The sequence below is a fragment of the Aedes aegypti genome, chromosome 1 (genome assembly GCF_002204515.2).
Source record: "Aedes aegypti strain LVP_AGWG chromosome 1, AaegL5.0 Primary Assembly, whole genome shotgun sequence".
In the NCBI taxonomy this organism is placed as follows: Eukaryota; Metazoa; Arthropoda; class Insecta; order Diptera; family Culicidae; genus Aedes; species Aedes aegypti.
The window spans coordinates 32936125-32951023 of record NC_035107.1 but is presented as its reverse complement, the minus strand read 5'-3'; the positions used below and the strand labels follow the sequence as shown (position 1 = coordinate 32951023).

Sequence of the window (14899 nt, the reverse complement as noted above, 5' to 3'; positions counted from 1 at the left end):
TTTCGTCATCCCCTCGTCGTGCCCGTTCCGAAAATACCCATATTGCATCAGTTTCCAACGATTTTCCCAAACCAGAGGTCGCCATCTTGGATTCCAAAATGGCGTCGGACATCGATTTTCGTCATCCCCTCGTCATGCCCGTTCCAAAAATACCCATATAACATGAGTTTCCAACGATTTTTCCAAACCAGAGGTCGCCATCTTGAATTCCAAAATGGCGTCGGACATCGATTTTCGTCATCACCTCGTCGTGCCCGTTCCGAAAATACCCATATTGCATCAGTTACCAACGGTTTTCCCCAACCGGAGGTCAATAATTTCCCACATTATTGTCTAAACTCACTGCGTAAAAAAAGTGACTTAAATTGAGTTACTTCGTAAAAAAATGACTTAAATTGAGGTAGCGTAAAAAAAGACTTCGTAAATTGAGGTTTTAGTGTAGTCTATCAAATAGATTAATTTTTTATTGGTCTTCTCAAAATTTATATAAATTTACGCAATTGTCCCATAATTTCCATTTCGAAATATCAAATGTAGTTTGGACTAAACTCTGGAACATCACATAATTCAAAATTTTTAATGCATGAATCAAAAGTAAAAGTGATTTGTGAATTTTCCTGAAAATCTCATTAAAATCGTTCGACCGATGGTTAAACTGGAAATTTCTAAATGTCGATGTCGGCATCCAGTACTGTGAAGGTTTATGGTGAAAAACAATTCACGTTCTAGTCCCAATATCTTTAAATCCTCCTAAATCTCATCATGACCTTCTTCTACTTCCTATTATGAAGTTCACAGGAAGTTATTACTATTATTATTAATATTAGCTTTATTAGGAAGATTTTCAGCCCGTAGCTGGTTCATCTCCATACAGGAAGTTTTTTAGTGTCACAGAAGTGTGTTCCAGAGCTATTTATTTTCCAGGGGAGAACATACAAGATTATATTTGGCTCGCTGATTTTTCGGTTTTCTATTTCCTTTGAATGTCCGTTTAACAAATGTTTTTAAATTCTCTTAAAACTCATCATGACCGTCTACCCTTTCATTATAAGCCTCTTTCTACTTTCTCGTATGAAGTTCAGAGGAAGTTTATCAATATCCGAGAGATCTTGTGTTCCAGGGCTGTTTGAAGGGTATTCCGCTAGCATTTTTTGGGGTTTCCTTTTCCCTCTAAATATTTATCATGTTGAGCAATTCAAATTCTATTTCACATTTCTTGAAATCCACTTAAAATTCATTATGACCCCCTTTCAACTCCTCATATTAAGATTATGAAGTTTATTTGTACCCGAGAGGGTTTTAAGAGAACAAAACATGTGTTTAATGTAGCTTAATGTAAGACAAGCTAATTGTTTTGTTTTTTATTTGTTCTTAATGCACTCTTATAAAATATCATGTAAAATTAAGTTCATTAAGATGCACATAAAAGAAGCGAAACAATTGACGCTTTTTTACGTCCGTTCTTAAAATTACATGACGCAGAGGAACCAAAAAAAAGATACACGCCATGCCATAAAAGTAAGACGAAAGACTTACTTTTACATCATGACGTGTAATCTCTCTAGCTAGAGGTTCTGTTGCCACATTTACGTGTAATATATGATGCGCAATATGTAAAGCATAAATCATAAATAAAGAAACGAAAAATTTACCATCTAATCATTGTCACTAAATGTCTCCCACTTGTAGGTATGCCATTTATCCGCCACACATAAATAAATTATACTTGCAAAACCGTACTAATATTTCCAATTATTAAACACATCTTTGAAAACACTGAAGTGGGGCTGGGACCCTACGGAATTCTAGCCAATATTAACACTTTCAAATGCCCATTTTCTTATATTTACTAGCTTTGGGAATAACAACTTCACTAATTATCTGTAAGAAAATTCGTTTTAATGTTGCTTCAAATATGTTTACTATAGCATCTTGGAAAGCAGCCTTTGATGCCACACAAACCGAAATGCAGAGAAAAAAAAACTTCATTCTTATTTTAGTTATTCTCGGTCAATTTAATCGCCTGTTTCCTACTCCAACCACTCGCGCACTGGTAGGGAAAAGACAGCTGAACAATGTTTTTCAGTAAAATGCACTCGAATAATGATATTTTTCGATAAATAACAACTGTTTGGAACATAAAACACACGCGAACGTCTTACCGCGGCCATGCTTGAAAACAAACTTGACGATTCCTATGACGCCATCAACAAAGTAGATAAGCACGTAAATTCACGTTTTGGTGCATTTAAATTTAAGTGCCACCATTTACTTTTATAATTTTAGATACCTGAATTTATGGCGCTGCATTTAATTTTGTATGATGATGTAAAAATCGGTTATAAGTTATTAAAATTTCCTAATACGTCAATTAAAACGTGAAATTCAGTCATTTTTTAGTTTAAGTCACATAATATTAAATAAAAACACATTTTACGTCACCTGTAAATCTCATTATTTTTAAGAGTGTGTCCAAGAGGGTTTTAGGGGAAAAATTGTGCTGCAGAGCAGAAGAATTTTCCAGGTGACACACCACATTCCATAAGGGGTTTGAGAGGAGGGGAGGCTAGCTGATTTCTATTTTTCCATTTTCTGCCATGTTAAATAATTCATATCCTGTTTCAAATAACTTTGGATCCTCCTAGAACACATTATGATCTTCTTTTACTCCATCTTATAAGATGCAGAGCTAATTTATTAGTGTCCGACAGGGTTTAAGGGGGTGTTCTAGAGCTATTTATAAGGTTTTCCAGGGAGCATACAAGATTCCAATCGATGTAAAAGGAGGGGAGATGCTTGCTGATTTTTGAAGTTTCTGTTTCCTCATAATGTTCCTTACATTAAACCATTCAAATTCTATTCCAAACAATTTTGAATTCTCTTAAGACTCACTATAACCGTCCTTTCTTCCATTATGACCCTCTTTCTACTTCCTCGTATGAAGTCCAGAGGAAGTTTATTGATATCCGAGAGGATTTAAGGGGGGTTCCAGATTTTATTTTTTTTGTGTCTCATGTTGAACAATTTAAATTCTATTTCAAATGTCTTTAAATAATCTTAAAATTCATAATCATCCTCCTATCTTCCATTATGACACCCTCTCAACTACCCATTATGAGGTTCAGATAAAGTTTATTTGTACCCAAGAGAGTTTCAAAGGGACAAAACTTGTGCTTCCGGTCTGCTAGAAAGGGGTTTTCAGGAGGCAAAACCAGGTATAAGATAATACTAACTATTTTTTTTATTTTTGATGTGTTCTCAAATAAAACCTCATTAAATAATTCAAATCGAATATCTTTACATCCTAAGGACTGTTCATTTAAGAAAGTGGACACCTAAATATTAGCATTTTGGTGTAAAATTCCATAAAAACAAATAAAATTTTGTTTCAGTGTGATCTCAAGTGTTTATTTTGACAGCAGACAAAAGTTGACATAAAAAAATTATAAATTCTAAACGATGGGTCGAATTGACATGGCGACTCTTAATTTTTTCTGCACAAATGGTGTACAGAAAAACTGCCGTTCCGAGATTTGGCTTGAATCGCGAAGTGTCCAAATTGAATTTTTTCAACGCTGTGGCCAAAACAGATATTCCTGACGACGTACGATACATCCCAACAGAAAAATTTGGGAAAAATGGTTTGGTATGGCAAGCAATTTGCTCCTGCGGTATGAAAGTACTACATATTTCACGACGGGTTCAATCAACGGCGAAAATTACAGAACTGAATGCATTAAAAAATGGCTTCTGCCCATCTACTGAAAGCATACCATGCCTCCATTGCTTTTGCCAGACCTAGCATCGGCTCACTATGCTTCAGCTGCTTTGGAGATGCTCAAGAAGGAATAAGTCGAATTTGTAGAAAAATGATCGAATCCATCAAATTGCTCAGAACTACGCCTCATTGAAACATATTGGGCAATAATCAAACGGCATCTTAAGAAGGAGGGAAGAGAAGCAAGCTCCATCAATTTTTTCAAGAAAATGTGGTCAGCAGTTCAAAAAGCAGTTCGAAAAGTTCCGAAAAAAGTTGTGCAGAATTTTATGGGAGGCATCAAAAGAAAAGTAAGAGCATTCTCCAGCAATGCTCAATAAATGTTCAAATTTATGTGAATTTGATCGAAATTACATTGATTTCCATGTATTTTAGGTAAACTCATGAATTTGTTCGAAAATAAACAGTTTACTGTAAAAAACACGTGTCCGCTTTCTTAAATGAACAGTCCTTATAAACAATCATTACAACCCCCATCTATTATGACCCCCTTTTTACACCCCTTATGAGGTTCAGGGGAAGATCATTCATGGGGGAAATGCTTTGGAAAGCTGTTTGACCACCGTAGTAACTATAAAAATTTAGTTTTAGTATGGTTTCAGGAGTACATATCGAGTTATAGAACGTCGACTTATGGCGGTTTCACTGTATATCTATATCATTTTGACATCCCTAGCTTTACCAATTCAAACTCCATCTCATGTATCCTTACATTCCTTAAAAATCTATTATGACCTCCTCTTATACATCCTGATAAGGTCCAGACGGTTTGAAAAGTGTCCAGGAGGTTTAAAGAGGACTTTCTTGATGGTTTGAGAGCTTCAGTTGGCACTTTGAACCACCTTCCCCTTCTGGAGTGAAACGCAGTGCCAAAACTTCGGGCGCCATCTGATGCGACAGGGTTCCAAACTCCTGGCCAACCACTATGTTGGCGGCAGGTTCGGTGATAGTGTGATAGTGGTGGTTGCGTGCCAAAAGCGTAAAAGATGGAGACAAATTTTACGGCTTCCCGAGAGACCTTTTCCGGCAGACGGACGGATGGCAAGGGTTGTTTTCCGCCCAGACCATAAACTCTGTGCACGGGAGGAAGTTTGCTTTGGAGCTTATTTCGAAAACCGAACGCAATCAATTTGGCCCTTGCCGCCGTGGAGACAGGATAGACGAGCAAGAGGATGAACGTCGTTGATGATGGCGGTGATGATGATAAGTTCTGGCAACCATCGATTGAGTGGGGGCAAACGAGAGTTGCATGGCACGTTATTCGAAACTTTACCCACTTCGCCTCCGAAAGGACAAAGTAGGCAAGTTTTTGAATATTCATGGCCTTGCATGTCGATCGCATTAATTGATTAGTTTCTCGAGAGTGGATTGCTCGTTTTATCATCGTAAGAGGATGAGAGTATGGGCCCAGGCCCAGTGATGCGAGACAGCTTTGGGGAAAAGTTTTGTTGTGGTTGGGATTAGCTCAAATCAGTTAAGCATGCTATTCAAGATGGATTTTCAATTTGCGTCTGTCGAAAATGTTACTGTATCCGTTTCGTACATCAAATGGGTATTACCAAAACTTCTAGCGGTAAAAGTTGCCAGTATAGGTGCACGTGACTAACATCAAAATTCAGGCTACAACACAGCACAGTACGAGAGATTAGGTTGGATAATAGTGGCTGATAACGCCAAGCGAAACATCAATATTGTATCATTATCTGCTATCAACCAAACCTGATAACCGAACCTTTGATGGGGGAAGCAGTGCGTGATTGCTCGCGATGTAAACAGGTATCATCATGGATAAAGTAACACGATTAAGTAATGACTGCGTTAACCGCAGTCAATGAACACTTGCTTCCAGATCATCGATCAATGTTGAACATCGATAATATATTAACGAGTATTATGCTTCATATTTCTATAGGTTAGCAGCAACAAATGCAAACAAAATTAACAATATTGAGACAGAAAAAGGGAAAAATCGTTTTAAGGGTTGAGAGGACAGAATCTCGGGAAAAATTCGGGATTCAAAGATTCAGGAATCGGGTAGAACGCCTTTTAGAGAATGATACGGAATCCCCTTAGGCGGCGTTCATTTATTACGTAACGCTTAATTTGGAAATTTACAACCCCCCCCCCTCCTTAACACTTTTTTTATGCATAATTTCAAACTTTTGTATGAGATGTAACGCTTAAGCATACTTTCTCCCCCTTCCTCCTAGAGCGTTACGTAATTTGTAAATGCCGCCTGGAAAAAAACGAAAATACCGTGTTTTTTAATTTGAAAAAAGAATCCGTTTTCGAGATTTTAAAGAATCACTTCTTGGGATTGAGAGATAAACTCTTTCGAAATTTGGAAAGAAGCTTTGTCATAATGCGAACAAAAACAACTTCGAGATTTGAATTTCTTCTCGGGATTCAAGAATCCTATTTCGTAATAAGAGAGAATATTTTATTTGACAAGTTGATATTTGATATTTGAAAAGTAACCTTTTACGAGATTTTTTTAAGAATTCATTTTGGAATTTTAACCCCTATCCGATCGGATCACGTTTTTTTTTTAAATTGTAATAAAGGCATCTAACTTTAAATATCTTGTAAGTAGAAGCTGTGAACAAAAATAAGTTCGGTAGGCGTGATATCCATCACCATTACGCATAACCGGTACCAAATATTTCTTCAAAAATAGTTCCTAATTTTTAAAAATAATTTTTTAGATGCATTTTGCAACAAACAAAAGCCTTCACTACTTTTTAATAGGGATCAAGGAAACGGACAGACAAGGCTGTTTAAGTTTGTACCTAAGAAATATAAACGAGCTTGAATACATAGCGCATGACCATTTCTCGGTCCTCGGGAAGATCCGGAATATCCGTGAAAGTGGACATATCCTGAAAGTTAACCTAGAGAGCTGGATTTTTTTAATGAATTACAGTAATGAGCATCACACTACTTTACACACTTAGATTAAATTACTGGAGTCGGTAAAATTTTACTGGGTTTTGGAACTACCGAAAAAGTCAGAAAAATGAAAACTGTCGCCACGCGTAATTGAAAAGCAAATTTCACCATGTTTTATTTTTTATCGATGTATGATATAAAAAGAAAGCTCTCTGCAAAATTTCAGTAAAAAATCTCTGTTTTTAGATTTCTGACATTTTTTTTTAATTTACTGACTTTTTCGGTAGTTCCAAAACCCAGTTATTTTTACTGAACAGATTGAGTGTGTACTATTGTTGTCTTGGTGTGATTTCGAATGGACATTTCTTGGTCCTCCGGAAAATCCGGAGCATCCGTAAAAAAGAAATGATGAAAATTTACTAACAGAGCTGCAATTTCTTGCATACGTGATTTCAGAATCGTATCAATGTCGTCGCCGTCGTCTAATCCTGTATAGCAGTTTTGTGGTCCTTCGAAAAATCCGGAACATCCGGAAGAATGGAATTTTCTTGAAATTTGGTTTTGATAGTTGTATTTTTTTTTTCAACGGGTTTTATCATTCACATTTAAAAGAAGGCTTAAGCGCCGTCAGGCATTACCCTGTAACGGTAGCCCTTTTTGTTATTTGTTTTTTTGTTAATTGTTTATTTATTTATTGCTGTTCTATTAAAAATTATTTAATTATATTGAAATTCATTTAATTAAATTGTTCATTTAACTTAATTATCAACTAAAGTTATATGGACATTATAAAAACCGAAATAAAACGAACAATATTCAGAATTGCATGCAACTTTTCTATGCGTAGAGAGGTTAACCGCTACGCAGCGTAGATGCGAGCACTGTAACGAGAATCACTTTTCGTGTTCTCGTTATTTGGCTGGGGAACCCCGAAGTAGTTGGCTTTTGAATGCTCGGCTTTACAACGGCATGAAATGGGTAGACAATCCAAAAACGAAGGAGATTTCTATAACTACAGTTGCACGAACATGATTAACGGGGACCGTTGAGCTTCCGTTTCCTGAAGCCATACCAAAGGGTCCTATCTGAGGAGTCACAGAGATTGTCTCGTTCACTTTGTCCCAGATCGTGGCAGAAGAAGGATCGCGAAGCAGTGTAGTTTCCGTGGTGTTGTAATTGTAAGGTATTAAAACGTGAAGTGTACTTTGTCCCGTATTAATTTTCTAACCGTATCCCCGTGTAGGCTTTTGCTAAAATAGCTAGTTGTGCGGTGAGAGATTGTGCGAGTGAACTTCGGTCAGCAAGTTCAAAGGTAAATGAATTCTAATGTGTGTCCTATAAAGGGTTGCTAACGTTAATCAACGATTAACGCCGTTTCGCTAATTTCGTTAATTATTTAACGTCAACGACTTCGTTATTTTTAACGTTAACGAAGATTTTAATATATAAAAAAATACTTTTGTCTCATGTGATATATTTTAAAAATAAGTAAATGTAGAAAAGTAGAAAATGATTCAGTTTACGTAATAATAACGGCTGAACAATTTATTACCACCATAAGAACAAGATAATTACGAAATGTATGGGCAGTTTGCAACTGTTTTAACTTAGACTCTGAAACATGGCATGTACTTGGAAGAATAATATGCGTGATGTTATTGCAGTTGGAATATATGAAAGTATGGAATGTTAACTGAGAGTGGAAGCTCTTAGTCAGCTTCAGTGAGAAAATAATGTTTAGATTAGAGCTCCACAATCTTGGAAGTAACAAAATCTGTTCCACGGCCATTGCCAGTTTCGATTTAAATTAAAAATTTTATCTGTCATGTTGAGTTAGGGCAGTATGGCAACTTGTATTTGAAAATGTGAGATCGGGGTCATCCTGGAGGCGGTTACTCAGAAACATTTGATTGTTTGCTGGGTAGAAAGAAGGATGCCGGGTGATTCATGGCGGCAGAGGAAGTCGCTCTCTGGCAACAATTTCGGCTTATTGCTGTGGGGGCTGGAACGATGAGAGGATTCAATATATTGCTTGGAAAATCTTTGGAATTTATGAAAGTTCTTCCAAGCGAAGTTTGTGACGTTTGAAGAGGCTGACTGTTGGGAGCCAAATAATTGCTCTGCACAGTGAACTTAGATTTTTTTTTATCAATTTTCCATGGATACGGGATATCAGCATAGAAACGTGTTGTTTATTGATGTTTCGAAACATTCTCTAGATACCTGTACGAAAATTAAAATCAACGCTTTGGTTAGCGCTGATCGTTGACGTTGATTCAACGCAAACTCGTTAACGTTGACGCTACGAACCATGAAAATCAACGCAACGGCGTTGACGTTGATCCAGAGCAAAATCAACGTTAGCGGCGTTTATCGTTGATCAACGTTAACTCCTATAGGGTGATGTGCTAGTATCCATCGTATTAAGCATTGATCAGTGAGAACTGCAATTTTCCCAGTATGGCAGTGATTGATGCTTATACAAACCGATGCCAAACAATTCTTTCTCAAAACGGCTTTAGCATTGTACAATAACATTTTGATAAATCTTGATCTCTTTTTGGAAATAATGCAAAGAAAATGCATCTTACCGTATTCTCAGTCCGTCGTATCGTTTTCTACTCCGTCGCATTCAGTTTCCAGATTCGTCCCACAACTTATGGCTCACTGTGTGTATTGAATGGTTAAAACACAACATATCAACGCTATAATAAAATGTTTTACTAGAATATATAGATCTACGGGCATCTCCCTCCATTCCATCAGCATTATGGAATATACTAATTTCCTTTAAAATTAATTGTTCGTCATCATAATTCAGCCCAAACATATGAACACAATACTTTTTGACCGTACAATTATGGCATTTGCTCACAGTACAGCGAAAACAACACAATCAAAGGAATCGTATTTTTACGTCGAGCGTCGCGCATACATTGATGCACACAAGCTTTTTTCTCAGTACGACGGATTGAACTTTGTTTACATTCTCAATTTTTCGCGGCGGTTGAGGAAATTTCGTAAAATTTGATGATTTATTGAAGTTTTACGGCGTGTGATTGGAATGAAATCCTTCAGTGAAGAAGTACGAAGGTTGTCCATAGTGAAAATAAGTGCCCGGCGAAGTAAGTCACTCACAGGGGCGGGAAGAAACTTGTGTTGGAAAGTGGTGTGGCTCAGTCGATCGCTAAGCATTTCTCTCAAATCGTGTTCGTCCATGCGATTTTGGTGAAAAAGTGCAAAGGGGATAATTGAACTGAAGTTATTTACCGATATACAGTAGTTTTATTGCATTTTTGGTGTACAAGTGTATAAACCATAACAGCTTTCACAAAATTACACTTGGATAATGAATCTATGTTGCAGGTAAGTTTGAATATCCGCCGTAGTGGAACATTTAAAGTTTGATACGACGAATAGTAGCGCTTACGACGAAGTAGAACAAACCCCTATGTGCTAATAATGTCGCCAAAGCCAAGCGTGAGCTACGGCTTTCTCGCCCTAAAAATAGAAAACCGCACGTACATCGCATAAAGGAGAACGAGGAGCTTGCTCCGCATCACCTTGCGTCGCACATCCATCTGCGTTCTGACGCCAAAGTCCGCCAAGCGCCTCGAAGCCGGAAGGGAGTAGCGACCGTCACCAACGCACTCCAAGCGCATTTCCATCCATCAAGCTTCGGAAGTTGGATCACGAGCCCGAGAAGTGCCTGCGAACCTCGTGAGCAGCCGTGAAAGTCGTCGAAGCGTCAGCATCCCTCGAGCGACCATCGGCATCCAGTCGACGTCATCGATAGCGTCATCGTCGACGTAGTAAGATACAAACCGTGAGTACGTTCCACGAAACCTTGCATGGACACAGAGAAGTTGAGTTAGAAATCCGCACAAGTTAGGGCCAGAAGTTCAGATGGGATTGTAGAAGAAAGGCCGTTGGCGTGACCGACATGGGAACATGGTTAGTTAGTATGATTAAGAAAGTTCAATGTCCTTTTCACGTTTCGTTGGTCCTGGTTAGTTCCGTTGTCTGTTGAATAATCAGTCTTCGAAAACGGAATGGGTTTGAGTGGGTGCGATATCTCTGCCAGTGATGATACATAGGATTAGGTCGAGTTTTGGGAGTTCGGTTGTTTGGTGGAATCTTTTGGTTATGTTCGTGTGGCTTTAGTTGTCGAAAGAGGAGATTCCTTCGAGACAAATTTGGATAACGAGTCTGCTTACTTGTTCCCGCGTATTTTTGAGCATTTGGGAGCTGACTCTTCGATCAGTATCTAGCCGGGCAACACAGAACACGACGGGTGGTCCTCCTAGGAGGTGGCGCAGACAACCAGAAGTCGCATCAAAGTTAACGCAATAATTCGTTTATTCATACACATTACATCAAACCTGCAAAACACAGTGGATAAAATCGCCAGATTGATGAGTTTCCTCGCTTAAAACGTTTTTTTTCTGAGTTCATTTGTACATTTTGTTTCGTTTCGTACACTCGTACAAAGTAAGTCGAATCAATCCGTAGCAGCTGTCAAATCAACATTTGTTATCATAAGTTACGTCGCATAAGGTTACAGGTTAGTTCGGTAGGAAATTTATACACTCGCATTGTATGCTATCATTCATCACACAATAAATGCACGTATATCGCCTCCACTTTTGTACGTAGAAGGCCTTTTCGCGTCATCTTATAAGTGAATTTTTGCACATACAAAGCCTCCAGGTGATTTCGTTATACGTACATTTTGGTTGTATGGGAAGTCACTCGTTTACGAAACCAGTCCAGAATCAGGTAGCAGACTCCTAGCCGCCATATGGCCGCTACAACCCATCTGAATTCATTGGATTTGATTCACAAATTCATATTGCTTCTTAACGAACCGTAAACCCGGTTTGGTCGAGAATTTTTGAGCGGCATGTAGTGATGTCCACGTGGTTAAACCATCCTTGCCTCCGAAATATCTTGAATGACCTTTAATAGTCACTGTATGATCATGATAAAAATCTGGTACAATCTGGTATCTTGAAAATTAACCTAGAGACCTGAAATTTATTCTGGAAAATTGCCTTCGTGGTTTCAGAATCGTGTCAATGCAATGTCGTCACCGTCGTCTGGATTTTAATGGCCATCTCTTGGCCATGTTTACTGATGTTCCGGATCGTCCAGAGGAACAAGAAATGGCCATTTAAGATCATACCGAGATAACGATGGTATACTTATTTGTAATCGATCATTGCAAGTCGTTTAAAAGACTGCCTTCTGAATCAATTTTTAAATTATATCCACTTTTACGGATTTTCCGGAATTTCACAAAGCGGCCATACAAGACCAGACGACGGCGATGATATGATACGATTCTGAAACCACCCATGCAAATTGTATTGGATTAGAAGTAATCGCAGCTCTGTGGGCCAATATTTCCTTTTTCAGAATTTCCGGATCTTTCGGAAAATGAATTAAATGTAATTTCTCGATCATACCGAGGCAACGATGGTATATTAGTTTGAAATTCATCACTGCAAGTCGTGCAAGCGAAAATTCCAGCTCTCTTGGTCTACTTTCAGGATATGTCCAGTTTTACCGATGTCCCGGATCTTCCCGAGGACCAAGAAATGGCCATTCAAAATAATACCAAGGCGAAGATAGTAAACTATCTTGAAGCTTATCATTGCAAGTCGTTTGGAAAAAATCCAAATTCTCTAGGTCAACTTTCAGTATATGTTCACTTTTACAGATGTTCTGGATCTTCCGGAGGGCCAAGAAATGGCCATCCGAGATAATACCGAGACTGATCCAGTTGAATTGAGCGATCACAATAACCATTTGAAAAAAAAATGGTAACCCTGTTGGGTACGGGTTAATAAAATCACTTTCTAAGACTAGAAAACCCATTTCGGGATTTGGAGAATTTAATAACACTCGGACACAAATCCTTCTCAGAATTTAATAAGCATTCTTTTCGAGATTTGGAGAGAATCTTTTTCGGGCTTTGAAGAGAATCTCTTTTGGGATTGGGAAAGAATTACTTTTCATGATTTGTAGAATTCCGGGATTTTAAGAGAGTCCCTATCCACGGATTAGAGCAAAACCATCTACAAGATGAGGGAAGTTTTCCTTCTCGGAATTCTAAGAGAATCCTTTTTCGCCATTTGGAGATATTCCCAACTATGAGTTAATTTTTTTTTTTTTTTTTGCAAAATTGTAACAAAAACAATTTTGGCCGCAGAAACTACGTCTTACGGCAATATACTGGGTGTCAATTGAAAATCTAAAATGTTGCGACCGTCACGAAATTATGTAAGATTTTATATACTAATAACTCAGCCATTTATCGGTAGATTTTCAATATTTTCGCACCAATCGGTCGGAAATGTTTACAACATTTTACTCAAATGGAGAAAACTTTTGATTTTTTACGATAGACTGTCGAAAATTGGGAAAATGTCGACCCCTTTCTTACGCAACCAAACTCGTTCATATTGTCTTCCACGATTCTTTTGGGTTCCCGCATAAAAATTTACCGTACTTGAAATATTTACAAATATAACGGAAACATATTCACTACTGTTACCCATTTACTATATGTTCACTCTACATTCCAGGTCAAATGGTAAAACAACAGCTTTGTATTAGAAACTGAAGTTACTACACAAATCATGGTACAATAATGGTTGAAAAGTTTCTCGTTTGAGTTACCATACTAGAATTTAGTCTTACCGTACCAGCTATTATACTCTGCTTTGGCCGGAATAAATACTCAACACTTCAAAAGAGCTTAAGTTCGAAATGTAGAAAACTTGCTTTTATTATTGATTCGCAAGTTATTATGTACATTTCAAACATGTCGATGTTTTGGTATATCTTACTATAGTAATACTTAACTCATATATGACACAAAACATTGAGCAAAGTAGTTGACTGAATAACGGTAAAAATTGGTGGATAACTCATTGTTAACATTTTGAACTTTGGACATTGTCAGAAGTTAGTCCATATTTTTGTGATTGTCAGTCATAACAGTCGTGATCATCGTGTTAGTTTTTGCATTTCATTTGGTTTTCTGACCATTTTAATTCTAGTATTCATGTACCAAACGTACTTTTTTAATCAGATTACATCTGTTGAACATCGAAAACGAGCATAACAAAATCTCAGGTAAGTTATACCATAGATTATTACAAATCAGTGAAGTGAGAAATTGTTTTCTTTTGCAGCTATGGATCGAGCAGCAAAAACGATTTCTATTGACGATTCCTGCCATGTCCAAGCTAGCTGCAGCAGCATCATCATCATGAAGGAATTGTGGATTATTGGATTATCAAACGCAGAGCTCTTATAAATTTCGTGGCAAGAAACCAACAATGTGGCCTCTATAACCTATTTCGGTGACCTTCCGGCTTTTTCCATGAAAGAAAATGCAAAAGCCTCTGTGTGATTATATTTAAATTAAGTGCAATAATAAATATTTATAACATATATATGATTCTTCTCTGTTTTTTTTTTTTTTCAAAGGAAAATTAATTTTCAATTGAACTATTCCAACAATTGTTCACCGTTATAGTAGAACATTACTCCGACATTAAAAGCATTTTTTCAAAGCCCAATCACTGAGCATACAGACTATGGTACTAGTGAAGTACACATTCAAAAATTGTATGGGAAAATGTAGGTTTCGAAATGATAAACATTCTTAACAACCCGTAGTTGGTATGGTCGAGTTGATGAAAACATTAATTAGTGTGGTCGTAACTTTACCTAGTAATGGTTTGGTTATGGTTAATGGAACCATTTCGAATATGGTTTTAAATAGATCATACACCATTTCCAGTACTCTTCCCGTACAGTTATGATCTATGGGCTAGTGCACTATAAAACCAGACCAATTTCTGCTTCTTCGCGCATTCTTCTTTTAACGTTAACTACGTCTTACGGCAATAAACCTATTGGGTGTCAATTGACAATTGACCGTCACGAAATTATGTAAGATTTTAAATACTAATAACTCAGCCATTTAACGGTAGATTTTTAATATTTTCCCACAAATCAGTCGGAAATTTATATAACATTTTACTCACATGGAGAAAACTTTTGATTTTTGACGATAGACTGTCGAAAATTGGGAAAATGTCGACCCCTTTCTTACGCAACCAAACTCGTTCATATTGTCTTCCACGATTCTTTTGGGTTGGGAAGCGCACTATAAAGGAGACTATTTTCAGCTTCTTCGCGCATTCTTCTTTTGAT

General features: G+C 37.4%; 1 protein-coding gene and 1 long non-coding RNA gene across 3 annotated transcripts in view; one reads left to right on the top strand and one right to left on the bottom strand.

Moving 5' to 3' along the window:
* The window catches only part of LOC5563924 (octopamine receptor Oamb), a 725283-nt gene that overhangs the window by 658592 nt on the left and 51792 nt on the right, over positions 1–14899 (bottom strand). The gene's annotated exons all lie outside the window — the stretch shown is intronic.
* On the top strand, positions 13648–14035 carry LOC110674841. Its single transcript, XR_002499235.1, has 2 exons — positions 13648–13810; positions 13870–14035. It is a non-coding gene; the product is annotated as an uncharacterized LOC110674841 (long non-coding RNA).